The sequence below is a fragment of the Kogia breviceps genome, chromosome 13 (assembly GCF_026419965.1).
Source record: "Kogia breviceps isolate mKogBre1 chromosome 13, mKogBre1 haplotype 1, whole genome shotgun sequence".
In the NCBI taxonomy this organism is placed as follows: domain Eukaryota; kingdom Metazoa; phylum Chordata; class Mammalia; order Artiodactyla; family Physeteridae; genus Kogia; species Kogia breviceps.
In genome coordinates this window covers 6,085,507-6,107,622 of record NC_081322.1, presented here as the reverse complement: position 1 = coordinate 6,107,622, position 22,116 = coordinate 6,085,507, and the positions used below count along the sequence as shown (strand labels likewise).

Sequence of the window (22,116 nt, the reverse complement as noted above, 5' to 3'; positions counted from 1 at the left end):
GTATGGTTAGTACCAAGATACCTAGTATTACAGTGAAATTTACTTAATTCTCACAACAATTATATGAGGTGGGTGTTATCCCTAGTTTATAGGTGAGGAATCTGAATCTTAGCACAATTAAGCAAGGTGTCTGTGATCTCTCCTGTAACACGTAAATATGGGAATTGAGCCCAGGTATATTTTGACTCCATCTATACACCCTACCTCTGCTTTATTTATTTATTTATTTATTATTTATTTAAACATGAAGCTCGAAGCTTCTTTTTTTTTTTAAAAATGGAAATGCATTTCTTTTATTCATTTATTTATTTTACTTTACTTTTGGCTGTGTTGGGTCTTCGTTTCTGGGCGAGGGCTTTCTCCAGTTGCGGCGAGCGGGGGCCACTCTTCATCGCGGTGCGCGGGCCTCTCACTATCGCGGCATCTCTTGTTGCGGAGCACAGGCTCCAGACGCGCAGGCTCAGTAGTTGTGGCTCACGGGCCCAGTTGCTTCGCGGCATGTGGGATCTTCCCAGACCAGGGCTCGAACCCGTGTCCCCTGCCTTAGGCAGATTCTCAACCACTGCGCCACCAGGGAAGCCCTACCTCTGCTTTATTAAAACAAGGAAGCAAGGAAGCAAACAAACAAAAATTAGGAGGAATACTCCTGGTATGTCCAGACACCTTACTTGTTTGCACAACTTTCTCTTTTTGTATAATTGACAGATTTGAGGGTTGATGATTTAAAGTCCACAATAAATAGGAAGGAGAGCAGAGAAAGGAAAGGGAAAATAAATACTAAGATGAAAGTTTTATTTTTTATAGTCTTCTGCTAAATTTACAAGATAAACTGTTAGACAAAGGCAGTGCACTTAGCAGTAAAATAAAAATTCATGATACTGAGAAAAAAAGAGTGGAGGAAAGATGATTTCGTGCTGAGAATCTAGGTTTGGAGTTCCAGTGCAAATCAAGAACCCTTTTAGCAAAGTAGTCCAATATCAGCAGGGTTCTCTGAAAGCTCACTCACAGAACGTTTTAAGTGGTTTTAGAACATGGATTCCAAATATAATCACCCCATCCTCGGAAACAATACCTAGAATTCTCTTGGCACTAGGACCATTATTGAAAATGTCTAATTTTTAATCTTTTGTCCTTTTAGAATTAGTTTACAATACAGTATGAGGTAGGGCTCTAAGTGTATTATTTTTCTTATTGTTGCCTGTTAATTTCATTACCATTTATTGAATAATCAATCCTTTCTCCTGACATTTATCATATTTCTCATATACTATATCTTGTAATATGTAGGTACATCTCTATGTTCTTTGCCATTGCCATGCCGACTCTTATTGGGCCAATATAACACAGTTTTATTTTATTTTATTTTATTTTTTATAAATTTATTTATTTGTTTTTGGCTGCGTTGGGTCTTCGTTGCTGCACGCGGGCTTTCTCTAGTTGCGGTGAGCGGGGGCCACTCTTCGCTGCGGTGCGCAGGCCTCTCATTGTGGTGGCTTCTCCTGTTGTAGAGCACAGGCTCTAGGCGCACGGGCCTCAGTAGCTGTGGCTCGCGGGCTTAGTGGCTCCGCGGCATGTGGGATCCTCCCGGACCAGGGCTCGAACCCATGTCCCCCGCATTGGCAGGCAGACTCTCAACCACTGCGCCACCAGGGAAGCCCCACAGTTTTATTTTTAATGCACAGTTGCATTCTTAGAGGGTGTTTTAATATTCAATAGGGGAAGGCATCTTATTTGCAATTTTGTGTATTCCTAATAACTTATTCTTCCTGGTAAATTTCAAAATCATTTGTCAATATGACAATAAATATTTTTAACATTCATGGTAGTCAGAAGCCAAAAAGTGTTAAGAGGTATAGAGTGGAAGTTCTTCCTCTCATCCCGTTTGCCATTTTCCTGGTTCCCATGCCACCCTCGTCCTGCAGACCAGTAAACACTAACATTTTTTCACCTATATCCTTCTGAATTTCTTTGTGCATGTTAAAGCAATTATAGATTCTTAATTTTCTGCTTTTTTAAACAAAAGCTACTCCTTAACAGTATACTTTTATCACTTAACAGTATAACTTGAGGATATCTTCATTTTAGTATATGGGCATTTTAGTATATTCTTTTTTTTACAATTTGGTTGTATTTTTATGGAGGTACCATAATTTATATAACTAGTCCCCTATTAATGGACATTTATATTTTTCCAGTCATTTGCCATTATAAGCAGGACTACCATGATTAAACTTGTACATACCCAAATTAGCACGATAACTGTATGAGAAGAATTAATCTACCAGGAATAAAATCATTTGTTCAAAAAGCACAAGCATATTTATAATTTTGATAGTTCTTACCAAATTGCCTTTTCTATGGGGTTATAAACATTTACCCTCTCTCCAGCAATGTATATGGCACTCGTTTCCTTCATGCGTTACTAACACTGTGCATTTTCTAGTTTTGGATTTTTGCTAATCAGACAGTGAAAAATGATATCACACTTACACTTTTCTTATATGGGGAATACTAAACACCTTTCCCATGCTTAAGGGTCATTTTATTTCTTTTGTAGCGATTATTTATTCATAGTGTATGGCATTTTTCAGCCTGGTTTCTTCATTTCTTTAATGGAGTTTTCTTTTTTCTAGGAACTCTTTATAAATAAGAGTCCTTTGAACTTACACTTTCAAAATTTTTTAAAACTGTGGTTAAATCATATCTATCTTTTATTTACGGCTTCAGAAGTCTGAGTCATCAGACGGCCTTCTTTTCTTGAAAGTTATAAAGAATTGTATGATTTCTAGGACTTCCCTGGTGACACAGTGGTTAAGAATCCGCCTGCCAATGCAGGGGACACGGGTTCGAGCCCTGGTCTGGGAAAATCCCACATGCCGCGGAGCAACTAAGCCCGTGCGCCACAACTACTGAGCCCGTGCGCCACAACTACTGAGCCCGTGCGCTTAGGACCGGTGCTCCACAACAAGAGAAGCCACCACGATGAGAAGCCCACACAACGCAACGAAGAGTAGCTCCCGCTCACCGCGACTAGAGAAAGCCCAGGCACAGCAACTAAGACCCAAAGCAGCCAAAAATAAATAAATAAATTAATTAATTAACTAACTAAAATTTTTTAAAAGAATTGTATGGTTTCTTCTTATATTTTTATTATGTCATTTAAAAATATAAACTACTGATTCTGTTGGAATTATCTGCTATACGATTTGAAGTACGGATCTAATTTTTTTTGGTCTAATTGGCTATGAAATTGTTCCAACCCTGTTTTTCCAATGATTTGATGTGCCACCTTGATCATATATTAAATTGCAACTTATACTGACTTCTATTCCTGGGCTTTCTTTTCTAATTCCATTGATCTCTCTCTTCATGTGCATTTTCTACTGTTTACCTGTTGAGATTTTATAACACATTTGAACATCTGGCAGTGCATCTCCCACCCACTGCTCTTTTCTTCTGAGACTTCCTTTTTGTTTATACTTCTATACTTATTTTACATCAAATTTTCATTTCTAATGAAATTATCTTTTTTTTAAAATTAGAAACATAATAAAGTTGTGAAAAATAACTTAGGGGTAATAACATAATGTTGATGTTGGAATTTTCAAATAAGAGCATGTTATGTATTTCAACTTGTTTAAACCTTCCCCTGTGTCTTTAGGAGTATTTAAAATTTTTTCTTCATAAGGGCTTTACACATTTATAACTAAGTTTCTTTCCTGGCAATTTATATTTTGCGTGACTATTGGAAATTAAGGCTTTTTATTCACATTAGATTATGCTTATATACATGACATTGATCTCTGTATATTAATTTTTTGCCTTGCTACCTTACTGAATTATGTTACATGCTCTCATTATCTGCAAATAGTGATAGGTTTTTTATTATTATTATTATTATTATTTTTGTGTGTGTGTGTGGTACGCGGGCCTCTCACTGTTGTGGCCTCTCCCATTGCGGAGCACAGGCTCCGGATGCACAGGCTCAGCGGCCATGGCTCACGGGCCCAGCCGCTCCGCGGCATGTGGGATCTTCCCAGACCGGGGCACGAACCCGTGTCCCCTACATCGGCAGGCGGATTCTCAACCACTGCGCCACCAGGGAAGCCCCTAGGTTTATCTCTTGTGCAATTTGCATAGCTTACTTTACTGCCAGTAAAATGTCAAAAAATAACAGTATCTTTTTCTTTTTCTTCATTTAACTAGAAAATCTTCTAGTGTTTCTCTATTAAGGATAAAGAATTTGGGCTAACATAGATGTATATTATCATGCTGATAAATAATCTAAACCTTTAGAGTTTATTAATGAGTTTATAAAACAACAATTTGACATCGAATGAAATTGCAGTAACTTAAAATATTAGTTTTAGGAAACTAAAATTCTTCTTATCGTGAAACAGAGCATACCTACTTATTGGCTAAATATTTTATGTTCTTCAGTAAAAATTTGTGGTTTTCTTCATATAGAATTTTCACTAAAGGTCCAATTACCTCTTTTTCTTGATATCCAAGGTTTATATTGAGGTCCCCATTTTACTGGAACTTAACCAGCTTTTGACACTCTTCTTAATTCTCTCCATCTTAAAACATTCTTTTCTGTTTTAGCTAATGATGCCTCACTACTGGTTTTCCTCCAATATCTCTGACTACTCATTTACATGATTTCATTCCTAACTTCTTTATATTTGTTTTTGCTATTGTAAATAGAATCTTCTTTCACGTTCTCATTATACCTTTCCTACTGGTTCTTGTAGACATGTTCTAAAAGAATTTGATCCTACTGAAAGATTTTTCTATAATTTTTCATTTAGTTTTTCAATTGCCGTCTCTACACCACAAAGAACAATGTTAAATAATGGTTGAGAAAATAAGCACATTTTTCTTGTTCCTTACTTTAAAGGGAATTAATATTGCTTTACTGACAAACATAATGATGACTATTGGTCTCGTGTTTATTCTTCTATTTCTGTTTTATTTTTAAAGTATATAATTTATTTAATAATGGGGTCTATTTCTAGACTTCCTGATATTGAAGATAATCATCTTTTCTGGTGGTGAGGTAATCACATATTTTTGTCATGTTAATTAGATACATTGTCTTAATATTTGCATTCCAGAATAATTGTTGGTAAATTATGGTGAATCAATTCTTTAATGTATGGCTGAATTTTATTTGCAAATATATGATTTAGGATTTTAAAATTCATGATATTTAAAGTTGGCTTATGGTTTGCATTTTTGTGCTAAATTGCGGTATTTAATTCAGTTATTCCACAAATGCATAGCAAGCTCCCGTTTACAGTCAGTATGCTGGGTGCTATAGGAGTACAGTGGATCAAAAAACCCACGTGGTCCCTGAACTCCTGGAGGTGACAATACAAGGAGCAATTAGAACCAGTGTCCACTTTACAAAGAAGAGTTTACAATGTCATGAGGGACAAAAATAGGAGAATCTGCACTAACTGGAAGCTTGTGAGGAAGCTCCAAAAGAAAAGTCAGGAATACTTTTCTGAGGAAGTGAAAATTGAGTACAAGTTAGTGTGTGAAAGGACTGGAGAATCAGGAAGAAGCCTGTAAATACAGTAGAAGGATGTCCCTTGAATTTTAAAATTGTATGAAAATGTACTTTTAGTATGGGTCTATTTTTTTCCTATTCTGTTGAATGAGTCATTTCAAAATGAAAGTTTGTGATTCTGATTCTGGGAAAATTTTTTGATGATTTCCTTTACTGATTTTATCTTTCTAGAACTCTAATTTGCATGTTAGACCTCCTAAACTGAACTGATTCTTTTTTTTTTTTTTAATTTATTTATTTTTTTCGGTACGCGGGCCTCTCACTGCTGCGGCCTCTCCCGTTGCGGAGCACAGGCTCCAGACGCGCAGGCTCAGCGGCCATGGCTCACGGGCCCAGCCGCTCCGCGGCACGTGGGATCTTCCCGGACCGGGGCACGAACCCGCGTCCCCTGCATCGGCAGGCGGACTCTCAACCACTGCGCCACCAGGGAAGCCCAACTGAACTGATTTAAAGAAAAAATCTTTTCACTACTTTTCTTCATTTTTCTATGTTTGTTCTGCTTCCCAGGATATTGTATCAATTTCATCTTCTTATCATTCTGTTAACTTTTTTCATTTCTGCCAACAGATGGTTTCCAGAGTTCTTATTTCTCAAATATTTATTTGTCAAAGCACCTTTTTCTTGTTCCATAGATACAATATTTTAGAGACCCCACAGAGTCTGGTTTTCTAAGGTTTTTCTCCTCTTTGTTTGCTTGTTTTTTGGGGTGTCTCTTCTTTTATATTAGACATTTCTTCAGACACCCTCCTTGCCATTTTTCATACATAAGAGAAGAACACAAAGAAGCTGATCAACATTTTCTATGTGTGGGTGGCCTTTATAGATTGGGGACTTTGCTGTAGGCCCGGTCTTTCTCAACAGGGTTCTGGGAGAGAAATAAGCACCACAGAAGGTTTAAGCATGACTATTTTCTCACTTTCTCAAGGGAGTTGTTTAGCTAGTATCATTCTAGATTCCAAGAAGATAGTTGAATTCTTCTTGTATAATAGAAGCTTTAGAGCATTTGGGCTTACTTCTCCCATGGAACCTAGTTTAGAAGGGTTACTTTGGCCCTAGTGTACCTTTAGAACTTTTATCTTGGTCTAAAATGTTCCCAGAAAAGAATCTTTCGTTCAGCTATCCACACGGTATAATGTGTCAATATTCTGGGAACTCAGTGGGGAAGGCGTGCTAAGTATGTCAAAATTTCAATGAGTAAAGGTTCACTGAGGCCCCTGTTTACTTTAAGTGCTGGAATCTCGCCTTCAACTGTGCTAGTGGTTCCTAGGCCAGAATTCTGTGATCTTCACTAGAGAAAACCCACTGTCTCTTGCAAAAGAGACAATGAGTTAAGAGTGACCCCTCTGCCTGGAATCAGGGAGGGGATTTGGAGGCCTAATTTATTTTTATTGCAGTTTTAACCAATCCTCCTGTTTGCCCTACTTTCACTCTCACTTCCAGAAATATGGGATTCGATTGATTCCTGGGCCTCAGGAGGTTCTGCAGTGAAACTGAACTTGCTACACTGCCTGCTAAGGATTCTGTTTTCTGGATTCTGCTAAGTCATTTACCACTTATCTCCTGCTTTTAAGTTCTCAAATTTTGTTTCTACCATCTTCTCTTTCAGTACCTTTATTCCTGTAATTTCTTGACTTAAGAAAACATATTTTTACTTTTTTTTTTTTTTAGGGCATTCAATAAAGAGCAAAGAAAAATGCATATGTTTAATCTACTACCTATAACCAGAAGCTAATTATTTTGTCTTTACATTACAGTCTTACATTTTCTAGAGATAGGAGTGTCTCATTTATCACTGTTTCAGAAATAAACCTATTCATTCCTATTTATCCCATCAATAAACTTCAAAGTAATTTAAAAACAATCTATGGGGATATTATCTGCAAGTACATTTAATATTTATAAATATTTATTGAGAAGAATTTTTACAATATTATGGTTTGATTTTCAAGAAAATAAGCCTCTGTTCTCCACTTTGTATGTCTTCTTTTAAGATCTCTTAGCAAAGATTTTAGAGATAGCTATATTTTTTTTATATTTCTTGCCAAGATGGTTACACGTTATTTTGAATAAATTGGTAGAATTTTAAAAGACAATATTTTATGCTCATTAATTTCCTGAGATTTTCTAGTACGTAAATAAATTTTATTTTGTGAATGTTTATTTTGTAACTAGAAAGCTACTTGTATTTTTCTTTTCTAATAGATGTTTTTCAGATATTTCCCATGTGCCCTTGGAAGACAAATATTACCTGTAAATAATAATTTTTTTTCAGTTTACAATGACCATTCTTATTTTGAAACTCTAATCCAATTTTATTAATTTCTATTTCCTCTCTTTTTTTAAACATCTTTATTGGTGTATAATTGCTTTACAATGTTGTGTTAGTTTCTCCTATTTGCTTTTTCTAGGTTTATTTAGCTGTTATTTTTCTACTATCTTATAATATTAATTTATTTTAATAGTTTTTTGTTTAAAAATGTGTGCAATAATTTTATATTTATGTGGAATCTTGACTTTATTATTATAAATTTTATAATTATAAAAAATTCTTTAAATAATGTTATCATTTTTATAATTTTATAAATTATTTGCAATTATTTTATTTATTTATTTATTTTTTTGAGGTACCTCAAAAAAAAAAAAAACAACAGTGAAAGGTACCTCTCACTGCTGTGGCCTCTCCCATTGCGGAGCACAGGCTCCGGACGCGCAGGCGCAGCGGCCGTGGCTCACGGGCCCAGCCGCTCCGCGGCACGTGGGATCTTCCCAGACCAGGGCACGAACCCGCGTCCCCTGCATTGGCAGGCAGATTCCCAACCACTGCACCACCAGGGAAGCCCCTAATTTACTTTTTGACCCAGTATTTAATAGGAACATAGTTTTATTTTTTAAGTAATTTACCTTGCTTCTGTGCACTTTCATTATTATAGTTTAAAATTATTCTGTATGATGGGTGCCTCACCCTGTTGGTTTCAGGGCTTCATTCCATCCATAGACATGCTTTATTTAGGAATTTTGTTATGTCTGAACAGTATTTTTTAAAATTTTCTTCTGCAACTAAGGTAGTTTTATTTTATTTTTTAATTATTTTTTTATTGGACTATAGTTGATTTACAATGCTGTGTTAAGTTTCTGCTATACAGCAAAATAAGTCAGTCATACATATACATATGTCTGTTCTTTTTAGATTATATTCCCACATAGGTCATTACATGGTATTGAATAGAGTTCCCTGTGCTATACAGTAGCTTCTTATTACTTATCTATTTCATATACAGTAGTGTGTATATGTCAGTCCCAATCTCCCAATTTATCCCTCCCCCCTTCCCCTTTGGAAACTGTAAGTTTGTTTTCTACATCTATGACTCAATTTCTGTTTTGTTAATAGGTTCATTTGTACAATTTTTTTTTAGATTTTACATTTAAGTGATATCATATGATATTTGTCTTTCTCTTCCAGACTTACTTCACTCAATATGACAATCTCTAGGTACATCCATGTCACGGCAAATGGCATTATTTTGTTCTTTTGTAATGGGTGAATAATATTACATTGTGTATATGTACCACATCTTCTTTATCCATTCCTAAATGGACATTTAGGTTGCTTCTATGCCCTGGCTATTTTAAATAGTGCTGCAATGAACACTGGGATGCATGTATCTTTTTGAATTATGGTTTTCTCCAGATATATGCCCAGGAGTGTGATTGCTGGATCATATGGTAGCTCTATTTTTAGTTTTTTAAGGACCCTCCATACTGTTCTCCATAGTGGCTGTACCCCCATTCCCACCAGCAGTGTGGGAAGGTTGCCTTTTCTCCACACCCTCTCCAGCATTTATTTTTCATAGATATTTTTGATCATGGCCATTCTGACCGGTGTGAGGTGGTACCTCATTGTACTTCTGATTTGCATTTCTCTAATAATTAGTGATGTTGAGCATCTTTTCATGTGTCTGTTGGCAATCTGTATGGCTTCTTTGGAGAAATGTCTATTTAGATTTTCTGCCCATTTTTTGATTGGGTTGTTTTTTGATGTTGAGTTGCATGTGCTGTTTGTATACTTTGGAGATTAATCCCTTGTCAGTTACTCTGCAAATATTTTCTCCCATTCTGCAGCTTTTCTTTTTGTTTTGTTGGTGGTTTCCTTTGCAGTGCAAAAGCTCTTAAGTGTACTCAGGTTCTGTTTGTTTATTTTTGTTTTTATTTTCATTACTCTAGGAGGTGGATCAAAAAAGATCTTGCTGCAACTTACGTCAGAGAGTGTTCTGCCTATGTTTTCCTCTAAGAGATTTATGGTATCTGGTCTTACATTTAGGTCTTTAATACCTTTTGAGTTTATTTTTGTGTACAGTGTTAGAGATGTGATTTAAAACTATACAGATGTGGAGTTGGTTATAACTCTAGAAATTCATTACCTATTGCTTTAACGTTTCATCAACTTCACCCACCCTCTGAAAATAAATGACCTTTCAACTACTATTATAGGAAATAGAATCCTGTTTGTGATTATCTCATATTTGGACTCATAATTTTCTCATATTTAGGAGAAAGAACAAACTTCAAACTTTTTCATAAACAATCAAATGATAATCTTCATATTTGTTTACAAGCATTATGATAAAAGGCAAAATACTATGTACTAATCATAAAATAGTCACCCCAATACTGTTTTAATATCTTTGACTTTTGTCCAATTAAGAGGAAAGAATTGAGCTAGTGAAAATTCAGCCCCTATTCCTAATTAGCAAGCTATAGAAGTAAATATGTCTGTAGAAAATATACCTCTACTTACTACAGATGTAACAAATACAGAGGGAACAGAGAAGGAGTCACCAACACTTTTTCTGTTAAGGGTCAGATGGTAAATATTTTCAGATGGCTTCTGTTGCAACTACTTAACTACGTCATTGTAGTATGAAAGAAGCCATAGTCAGCATGGAAATGAATGAGGCTGGCTAGGTTCCAACAAAACTTTTTTTTTTTTTTTTTTTTTTTTTTTCAAAATCAAGTGGTAGACTAGATTGAGCCTGTGGATCATAGTTTTCCAACCTTTGGAATAGATTTGTGAGGTCCCACTTTATACAGAGAGAAGTTGAGGAAAACTCTAAAAATGGCCTGGAAACTGGTCATGGAGTTGTGTGAAGACTTGGTCCTCAGCTTTCTATTTATGACCAAGTAACTGAGGATGAGAGATCAGTCCAGATATGGTTTCTGGTGTTGGATATGTATTCAGTCTTACGCTACCTCAAAATTAATAACTTCCTTACAGTGATTTTTATCTAATCCATAACATTTCTAGCTAAATTGGGGGTAAACTGAAATAATTATGATCAGAAAATGTCTCATATTTTATCCTTATATTGGAATTTTCCTTTGTGATGGTGCTGGCTATCTTCTGTTTGACTCTATATATCAAATTTCCATGCTTCTCTACACTGCTTGTGACCCTGGAGGCTGACCTGTATGGGCTGAACCAATGGACACCATGCCTACTAGCTTCGGATTGTCTTTAGCTGTCAGAAAGCAGGGAGTGAGCTCCGTAGATCAGAGAGAGGGAAGAGAGGATGACTGAGGTTTTTGTTTCCTCAGCTCCTTCCCTTTTCTAAATGTTACAGCTTCTTTGGGGTAGGTCTCCATACAACTCTTTCTCTCTGGATTTTGCAGACTCTGCTTCACCCTTTCAGGAAGCTAGGACGAGCTCCTGGATGTTACATTAAACCAGTGGTTTCCCTACACACTCTTAAACACTCAGCTCAAATTTTCCTTTTTTTGTGTGTGTATGTGTAATTTGTTCCTTTCCAAGCCTCTAAATGATAGAGTTAACAAGTAAACATTCAACATCTTACAGTCTAAGAGAATGGATAGTTTCTATTTATAGAGTGCAAAGTTTGTTACATTAAAATTCTTTCATATAATTAAATTTTGTTTCATTTACACTTTTTAGTTTTTGTAATCTACAGTTTATATTAAAGCATTACTTATATCAAATGAATTTCTATAATTTTCTTGTTTTTTAAATATATATTTGATGACCCACACAAGTTTTAGATTTTAGTTTAAGCAGTGAAAAATGACTTTCTCTTTTCCATTTAGTAATTTTTCATCTTTAACATCTCACTCTGATTTAAATAGTGCTGCTCCAGTGTTTGCATTAGATTGATAACATTTTGCCTCTAATTTCATTTTCATTGTATATAAATTATTTATTCTGATTATTTAAATAATATAATTTTCAACCAAGTTGAGAAAACATCAACTCAATAATAAAAGAAAAATAGTTCTCTAACAATCCCAACTCCACAGCTGACTACTATTAATATTTTTATACATAGAAGCTGTCTTATCTGGGTGAGTTAATTGAAATAGTTGGTAAAAGGAAAACATCATAAAAGTGAAATAGCTATATCTAAATTTTATTTTAACTTAAAGCTTATAAATTACATTAAACTCGTGCTCATTTTTATGTACACAGAAGTTTTTTTTCCATATAAAGCACCACGTATAAGATGATGGTGGTGAGATTGACCATGATGGTGATATTCTTCTGAGTACTTTCTGTTTCCTCCCTTTTGTCTACAAAATTAAGTAATGAAACAGTGTTTTTCAAACTTTGGCCTTTGTAATTCCTTGTATCCTTCTTAAGGACCTGATTCTCACGCCCTGTATCTTAGGGATTCTTATTTATTAGGACTGGAGAGGGATTTGAAATTTTGCAAGTTTAACAAGCACTCAAGGCGTTTTAGGTACAGGTGGCCTTTAAACCGCTCAGAAAAATTGCCTTGGTATGACCAATAAGCCTTTCACGGTCCAGCCGCTTTTTCCTGTCTCTAGCTCTCTCTTGCAAAGGCAGCTTATCTACCAGTTTTCACTTCAATCATATGTAACCATTTGGAGTCTCTGGATGGTGCCGGTTTATTTGTTAGCAGTTCTCTTTTCAGGAGCATGCCTCTCATCAACTTGTCCATCTGCAACCACCGGTTCATTTGTTCACTCGACTCTCTCGTGCTGTTTCCTTTTCAAGCCATCAATCATTGAGAGGGAAGGGCTTTTCGGAAGCCATCTTACAGATGTCGTCTTACTCTAGTACCGGAATGAGCACACACTCCTCTCTAAGAAACTGTCAGAACAAACCCCACTGTGGTCCATGCACATTTAACCTAGACATTGGGAGATTTCTGAGATTCCACAGTCACCCATTATCGGGGGAACTCCTACCTCTGTGTTGCTCTGATCTGTGCACCCCTCCTGTGCTACGCAAATCTTCCACCGTGTTCCCAGAAGGGTGGCTAGGTGATCAGCGCTGTATCCTCAGCTTTCTTTCTGAGCACCTGTTCTACCTTCTACCTTAATCCACTCTAACTGTGCCATGAAGACTGCATTCTCAAAAGGAAGTCTAATTCAGTAACAGCTTGAGTCAATAGCCTTGTTGCAAGCCCCCTTTCTTGCAAGCTATTACTTTTTCTTCTTTTTGCAAATGACAGCTACTGTTACTTTGAGGCTAACACCATTATCATTCTCCATCTTGCTACTCCTTTATTGTTGTCACCTGGTCACTTCCATCATTCACTGAAGACAATCCAGTCTATCATTTAAGATAACTATTATGCACGTGTCTGACTTTAAGTAACTTTCAGGTCTAACACACTTACACGTGGTACTTATTATTAATAGACCACTTACCTGTCTTAGAAACAGTGCAAAAAGTAATCCTCTTCCTTCCTATTTATCTCAATTTATCTCTGTAAACTTCTCTAGCTTAGTTCATTCTGCCTCGTCCTCAATATAATTGCAAAATGTTTTATATACTGTGGCTACATAGCGCTCCTATTCCGCGGTTATATATTCTGAATATAAAGTGTGCATACATACATGTATATATCATATATATGTATTCACATATGAATGAATATAAAGTCTGTGACATATATTGAATATATGTAAGTCATATCTTTGTGCATTAAGTATTTGTGTTCTCTAAATCTTGTGTTGGATGTAAAAACTGTTTAGAGAACAGGGTCTGTGATGTCTGTGAGAACTTGTTCCCAGATTTCATCTTTTTACAGAGCTCTGACAGGTGAGAAGCAGGAGTTTTTGTTGAAGGACTTCCATCCTTTAGTTATAAAATCACGGAACTATTCTGGAACGTTTTCATCTTTTCTTTCCAAGTGTTCAATAATAAGGATAGCAGGATCTTTTATTTCATACAAAAATATGTAAGATCATGTTATTGTATAGTCAGAGGATTGTTATGAAGACTAAAAGAGTACTTTCCGGCTAGAATAACAACTTTGAATTGGGAAAAAAATACTTAAGCACTTGTCCTAGAAAGGAGCTGGTGTGAGTTTGCCTAAGCACTGACTGTGTGTTTTTTCAGAGTGCTATTTTGCAAAGTCATCTCATAACCAGATTTCTAAACATAGACCTTGTAAATCAGAGGGAAAAATCCAGAAGACATTTTTGTACACTGAGGTCAGATGAAAATTTCCACTCTGTAGTATTTTGTGTGATGTTATCCGCTCTTTATCTCAAACTTTGGGGAGCGGGGTGGAGGTTTAATTAAGGAATTCTCATGGAATATTTATAGAAATATTAAGTAATCAAATCATCAGAATTTTGCTTGACATTTGATCTTTCCCATCTTGCATCTTTGGATTATACTCTCCTCTCCCCCTTTTTTACATTATCAGAAATGCCACATCATGCCAAGATCAGAAAAAGTCTAAGTTTTTCCTTGGGAAAATGACTATAGAATAGCTGAGGTCAGAGACTACTTATAGTCAGTGATGGAACTTTAGGGTAAGAGCAAAGAAATGGAGTGTGGGATTAAAAAATACATAAATATACATACAACCCTACAATTTACACCATAATGTCACTCTCCTGTAACACAAGCTGTCCCTGCATTAGCTCCTGAAGGGCAACACAGGTAGTTGTCTGGCAGAGAGAAAATTACTCTCAGATACTTTTAGCTACAGGCATGCTCTCAGCTCGGAACGCTACTGGAAATATACTGATAAATATAATTTAATGTAACTAGGGATTCGTGGCAATCCACATGTAGTGAGAAGTGAAGTATTTATTCAATTAACGAAGCAAAGGAGAATAAAATGAGCATTTATTAGATACAGAATTATAGGTTTAGGAGATTAGTGGAACAGTAAGCATCAAGGTTTCATTCTATAAACAAGTTCTTGCAGAGTGATACTTAATCCCCAAGGAATAACCTCTTACACTGTATTGTGCAGACATAATTAGGAAGTATTCCTACTAGTTGAGAACATTTACTAAATAAATATATGTTTAATAACTGTAATCAGAATAAAATGTTTTTATGGTTTCATACCATTATTCCTCTGTGACCTGTAAGTCTAATGATTACTGCTTAAGAGAAAGTTTGTATTTAGATTAAAAAAAACTATGAATGAACAAATAATTTTGAATTTTTAAATTAAATTTCTATTTTTTTCAGAAAAGGAAACATTTATGCCCTTGTGTACTAAGTATACAGAGATTTAGGTATACATCTAGTTTATATCAACATAAATAATCTGTTTTGAAGTATCATTTGAATAATGCAGTGTGAGAAACATACCGTATTGAATTCTCCCGAGACAATTTAGAACCAGTGATTATGTCGTTTGAAAAAGGAAGTCTTTATTCCCAAGCTAAAAAAAAAAAAAAAAAAAGTTAAACGAACAACAACAAACGTATAGATTTCCGGAAAGTGTCCTAGATGAAAACGTTATCTTTGTCTGGAAACACAGACAACTTTGATTTGGGAATAAAACTCATATATAATGCTTTAAAGTCTACCTTTCCTCAAATTTTAATATAGCTACACCAGTTTCTTTGAGTTACTGTTTGTATCATATATCTTTTCTAATTTTCAGCGTTTATATGCTTTACATGTGTCACATTCAAACAAAATATAATTTTATTACCAGAATATAATGCTACTTGTAAATGTGTCTTTGTCCAATTAATTTCAGCATAATCACTAATTTTTACCATGTCAATGAATACTTTCTATTTCTCCTGACCATTTTATGATCAATTTTTAATACATTCTTGCTTTTATCAATAATTTGCTTTCCTTTGTTATTTATAAGTCATGCACTCCTGCATTATTATTTTAGTGTTAACCCAGATTACATGTCCTTGGTTAGTTAAAATCTAACAGTAATGTTCAATTCTCTCTTTTCAGCTGACACTAAAATCTTAGATTTAGTTTCCATTTTTATAATTTCCTATGATTTTTGTTACTATTTATGAAGATGCTACTATTTACGATTATATGCTATTGTAAACATCATTATTAATAATCATCCGGTCAGTATTTTTTGTATTAGATCACAGATTTACTGGTTTTCTCTCTTTTCATTCCTTTGTGCATCTTTAACCTACCGTGGCCTTTATGGTTTCTTCTGGATGAAGAACATCCTTTATTTTAATATTTCTTTTAGCGCAGTCTGCTATGTAACATATTTTTTCTGAGTTTTAGACAGAAAATGTCTCTATTTCACTTCATCTGTGGACATGTATTTTCATTAGTTAATATTTTACTTTGGCAATGATTTTCTTTTGGCTAGGAACATGTCATCCCCCTGTATATCGGCACTGTTAGTGTAGAAGTCATTTATAAGTGACTGCTACGACTCCTTGTAGCCTGTTTTCTTTTTCTAGTGACTTTTAATATTTTGTCTTTGTCTTTAGTTTTTTGTACTTTTACAACGATATGTGTAGGTATGGATTTCTTGTATCTATAGGTTCACTGCATGTGCAGAATAAGCTTGCCAAATCTGTAGGTTGATGTCTTTTTATGAGTTTTGGAAATTTTGTAGCCATATCTATTTAGTTCTGCCCTATTTTCCATTCCTTCCTTTTGGGATGCCAACTATATGTGCATTAAATCTTTTACCATGTGCCTCTTTTCTTTTGTTCCGTCTTCTTACTTCTCTGTGCTTTTTTTCCTACTTATTTTCTCCTGACTTTATATTCTAGTTCTGTTAGTATCTCACTAATTGTATCTAACCTGCTATGACACTCATTCCCCAAGTCCCTCATTTCAGTTACTATATTTTTTAATTCTATAATTTATTTTTTGCTCTTTTAAGCGTGTTTTGTTTCCAGTTCTCTTTCAATATTCTGTCTTGATGTTTTTCTCTTTAATGTAGTGATGATTTTTTTTTTTTTGAAGTCTGTATCAGAAATGTTCACTTTCTGAAGACACTGATTCCATTGTTAGTTTTTCTGCTGATTTTAATTCATGTTACTCTTTATGTCTCTTGTACTTTTTGATGCTGTACTAAATAGTTTGGAAAAAACAAATATTTTGAGAGAAAGAATACTGTTTTCTTCTTCTTGGGAGAATTTTTGCTTGCCTTATTCTGAGATGACTAAAAATGTGGTATCATTATAATCAAATTTCAAGCATTGGATGTTTTGAACATTTAAATTTGAAATTAGCTATAATTTGTTCAAATACTGTTGTATATCCAGCTCATCCTTATTTCTTGGGTGTAGCCCTTTGTCTTTTAGCTCCAAATAGAGTGTGGGTTGCTAGAAACACCATTCTCCATGGGCTCTGTGCTCTAACTTTCGTGGCCTAGATCCCTGAGACTATCAAAAGTGCTGCTCGGCCTTGTTTGCTGCTTTTTCCATACCAATATGTCAAGATGTCAGTCTCATTTATTGACCAGTTATTTTTTTCACAGTAGTCTTAGTTCTTTGATAACTTCTGGCAGATTCCATACATATTCCAGGTTTTCTAATTTTCTTTTTTTTTTTGCAGGTAATTTGGTCTGAATTATCTAAGCCTTTAATTATCTGAAGCCAGTGTCCTCTGCACTTTATAATCCTTCCTGGTTAGCTCGACGCTCTCTGTTGGAGAAGCTGCATAGCCTTGTTGTTAACACTGTGGCCTTTGCATCTTGATTGTCTGGGTTTGAATTCTACCCTGTCTCCCATTAGTTCTTTGAGCTTTGGCAGGTAACTTCACCCCTCTTTGCCTAAATTCCTTCATCTGTAAAAGAGGGACAAAACTGTCCTCCATTTCTTAAAAATCAATATTTAAAAAGCATTAAAAACCATTCCTGGTATATATAAATTGCCATATACTATTTTAAAGATACTACTTGATGTGTGCTGAATGCAACATGTTCTTTTATGCATCTTTCCTTTGTATATTTCTCTCTTGGTCAACCTTCTTTCAGAGTTTCATAAGTAAACCTTTCCTTTTATGAAAAAGATGATTAAGGTGTTTTCCTGAAAATCAACAAAATAGCAGTATTCCTTTTTTTGACAGGTGCTACATCTTATTATTATGTATGTCTATATATTTATTCTAGTAGTTTTTCCTTTGCCTTATACATAATATCATATAATGCTAGAGTTGGATGGGCATTTTAGTTCAGTGACTCCAAAACATTTCTTTGGCTGCATCAGAATCATGTAAAAGGTTTTGTTAAAATCAGTCTTGGGAGCAGCTGACTCAGGACATTCAGATGCATTAAATCTGGAATAGTTTCCAAGAACTGAACTATAACAAGTATGTTCTTCATTCTACTGAATCATCTCCCACATCTTAGTCAATTGCTATTCATACTATCTTAAAGTTTTGATACTAGTCATTTTAAAAAAGCAAAATGCACACATTTTTTTTTCATTCATTTGCAGAGGATAGTGTATGGTCATTTTCACAGTATCATAGTTTAGTTTTTAAATCTCTTTGCTTGAAACACTTTTTAAAATTCAGTAGTAAAGTCTGGAAAAAGTTTATTCTGATCATGGTCTTACTGTATTGCTAAAAATGTCTCGAGTGAATTATTTACCCTTTTCTATGTTTAAAAATTAAAACCCCACCAGTGAATTATTTGAGGGATTTTGAGTTCTATAAACTGCATTCCCACCTAATGCATTTCAAATATAAAAGCATCAAAATATAGTGTATATGTTAAGAACTTATTTATATATTTACTTATTTAATTTTTGGCTTAAGCCCTACTTCTGATTTCTTTAAAGGTTGACCACAGTTCTTTAAATCATGATTTAGAGAAGCGTGGTAAAAGGACAAAAATACATTTATGGATTTGATTCACATTGTACGTCAATCCCATTAAGCCAGGTTAAAGTTTCATAAGGCAATTTAGCAGAAGTATAATGGACTTTTAAAAAAAAACGAATGCTGAGGATGCATTTAGTAAGAGGGAAGGTAGTCTCCCCTAAGTACCCCAGACAGGGCTTATCCCACCTACACACCCACATTTAGTATTTTCATGTCAGGAAGTGCTTATCTTTTGGAGCAATCATTATTGCATTTAACTCATTCCATACTTATTATCTTCCCTAAAAGACATTAAGCTTGAAGAGAACAGGGATGTACTCTTATCTGATCACAACTTACCCCCAGGCCCAGTCAAGTGTCAGGCATAAGCTATGTTTTAATAAATAGTAATAGAGTTTTTTAAAAGCAATTGTTTGAGTCATCCAATAATTACACTTGCTCTTCAATATCAGAAAAGGTATATGGGGCTGAAAGAGAGTAGTTAGCTGGAGTTTAGGCAAATGGTTATACATTGTAGATGTTTTTATTTCCCCGGAGATATTTCTAATGAATAAAAGTCAGTACAATGACTTTTTAGATCCATAAAGGTTTAAAATGCCCTCTGATATCTTGTTGGAATTATTCCTTTATAACTATCTCAAGTAGTGTATCATGGAAACATCTCTGATTGTTCAGTCTTCAATGGGAATAGTTTTTCCTTTGGCAATGGGAAGGTTGCTGCTTTGCTGGTAGTGGGGTTTTCATGAAATTATGTGCAAGTACTTGTCAGGACGTATTTCATGACAATAACTATTTTTGTCAAACCACAAAGAAGAAAACATTTTGCTGTTCGCAGTTACCTTTATTATTAAAAATGTTTAGCACTTCAGTGTATGTTTAAAACAGATTTTTAAAATATTACACGTTTACTTTTATCAGGTAACGGTGTAAGCAGAAAATACTCATTGCGGACAATTTTATTTGTTCTCTTAAGTGTTGCTTAATTTTCTCAGGATACAATTTGCAAAATATAGGAAGGAAAACTGCATGGAGTACAGTGTTAATAACTATGAAGGAACAAAAAGGAGAACAGTCTCACTGATTAGAATAGTGAAGGAAGTTCCACAGTCTTACAAACTGGACCTGGGTCTCACTGAATGAGCAGGATAAGGGTATGGTGACACTAACACAAATATTATATCAGGGAGGCAAGGGTATGTGAAGCAAACTTAGCCTATTTGATGGCTTATACTGAAATAGTAATAATATATAATAATAATAATTATACTCCAAACCTGTGGTGTCTTATACAAAACTCTTGGGTCCCAATGTGTCTCAGAATTCAGAGCTTATAAGAGTTGAGAAACACAATACAGAGTTATAATTCACTCTATAATACCCAGTGGGGTCTGGTACAGCACCCAGTAATCAAACTAATTAATTTCTCCATTGAAGTAAACATATTCCTACTGAGTGGAATAAATATAGGCTAGATACAGTCTCACATCAGTTCAAGTTGTGTTTTACTGACAAATGAGTTCGTGTCAGGTCAGGGTTTATTACAAAATAACTACATAAATACCTACAGTTCAAACCTGTAGAATTGCAAACAAAGGTGTTGTCAACTTTAGGTAACATTTATTGATCAATTAAATATGTGCTGGGCAAGTGCTTTACATGTAATAACTCAATTAGCTCTACTTATTACTCTCCTTTTTTTTTTCAAATGGGGGAAAAACAAGAGCAGAGGCAACACAGCTGGAAAGGTCACACAGCCAGTAGAAAGTGATGGAGCAAGAATTTGAATGAAGGCAATTTTTGATATATTGCCTTTCTCGTAATACACTCCAGTCACTTATCTATAGCTTGTATGCAGGGTGTGAGTGAAGGAGAGTTTGGGAGTGAGGCCAAAGGGGTAAACAGGATTCAGGGAAACTTTAAGGGAGTGCGGAGGGACACAGTGGAGATTAAATATATAATTGTTCTCCTCAAGGTGACGATTTTTCTAATCTTATGGGTTATCAGTTATTTTCCAACTATTCTCATCTGGTATGTGCAATGAAAATACTTCCTGGGAGGTATCTCTGCAGAACAAATAAATGAGCGAGAAGTATTTGGAGGTTAATTCTTATTATTCTTAAATGAATTTCACTTACAGTTTTTTTTTTTTAAACATCTTTATTGGAGTATAACTGTTTTACAATAGTGTGTTAGTTTCTCCTTTACAACAAAGTGAATCAGTTATACATATACATATGTCCCCATATCTCTTCCCTCTTGCATCACGCTCTCTCCCACCCTCCCTACCCCACCCCTCTAGGTGGTCGCAAAGCACAGAGGTGAACTCCCTGTGCTATGCGGCAGCTTCCCACTAGCTATCTAATTTACATTTGATAGTGTATATATGTCCCTGCCACTCTCTCACTTCGTCACAGCTTACCCTTCCCCCTCCCCATATCCTCAAGTCCATGCTCTAGTAGGTCTGTGTTTTATTCCCGTCCTACCACTAATCTCTTCATGACATTTTTTTTTCCTTAGAGTCCATATATATGTGTTAGCATATGGTATTTGTTTTTCTCCTTCTGACTTACTTCACTCTGTATGACAGACTCCAGGTCCATCCACCTCATTACAAATAATTCAGTTTCATTTCTTTTTATGGCTGAGTAATATTCCATTGTATATATGTGCCACATCTTCTTTATCCATTCATCTGTTGATGGACACTTAGGTTGCTTCCATGTCCTGGCTATTGTAAATAGAGCTGCAATGAACATTTTGGTACATGAGTCTTTCTGAATTATGGTTTTCTCAGGGTATATGCCCAGTGGTGGGATTGCTGGGTCGTATGGTAGTTCTATTTGTAGTTTTTTAAGGAACCCCCATACTGTTCTCCATAGTGGCTGTATCAATTTACATTCCCACCAGCAGTGCAAGAGGGTTCCCTTTTCTCCACACCCTCTCCAGCATTTATTGTTTCTAGAGTTTTTGATGATGGCCAATCTGACCGGTGTGAGGTGATATCTCATTGTAGTTTTGATTTGCATTTCTCTAATGATTAATGATGTTGAGCATCCTTTCATGTGTTTGTTGGCAATCTGTATATCTTCTTCGGAGAAATGTCTATTTAGTTCTTCTGCCCATTTTTGGATTGGGTTGTTTGTTTTTTTGTTATTGAGCTGCATGAGTTGCTTATAAATTTTGGAGATTAATCCTTTGTCAGTTGCTTCATCTGCAAATATTTTCTCCCATTCTGAGGGTTGTCTTTTGGTCTTGTTTATAGTATCCTTTGCTGTGCAAAAGCTTTTAAGTTTCATTAGGTCCCAGTTGTTTATTTTTGTTTTTATTTCCATTTCTCTAGGAGATGGGTCAAAAAGGATCTTGCTGTGATTGATGTGATAGAGTGTTCTGCCTATGTTTTCCTCTAAGAGTTTGATAGTGTCTGGCCTTACATTTAGGTCTTTAACCCATTTTGAGTTTTTGTGTGTGGTGTTAA

The 22,116-nt window shown here is 35.2% G+C and overlaps 1 long non-coding RNA gene across 1 annotated transcript in view; it reads right to left on the bottom strand.

Annotated features, from left to right (window-relative positions):
* Positions 1-409: 409 nt before the first annotated feature.
* Positions 410-22,116, bottom strand: part of LOC136792418 (uncharacterized) — a 188,076-nt gene continuing 166,369 nt past the window's right edge. Inside the window, exons 3-4 of the long non-coding RNA XR_010836190.1 lie at positions 15,171-15,243; positions 410-587 (exon numbers count right to left, since the gene is read on the bottom strand). This is a non-coding gene — a long non-coding RNA (uncharacterized lncRNA). The remainder of the gene's footprint in view (positions 588-15,170; positions 15,244-22,116) is intronic.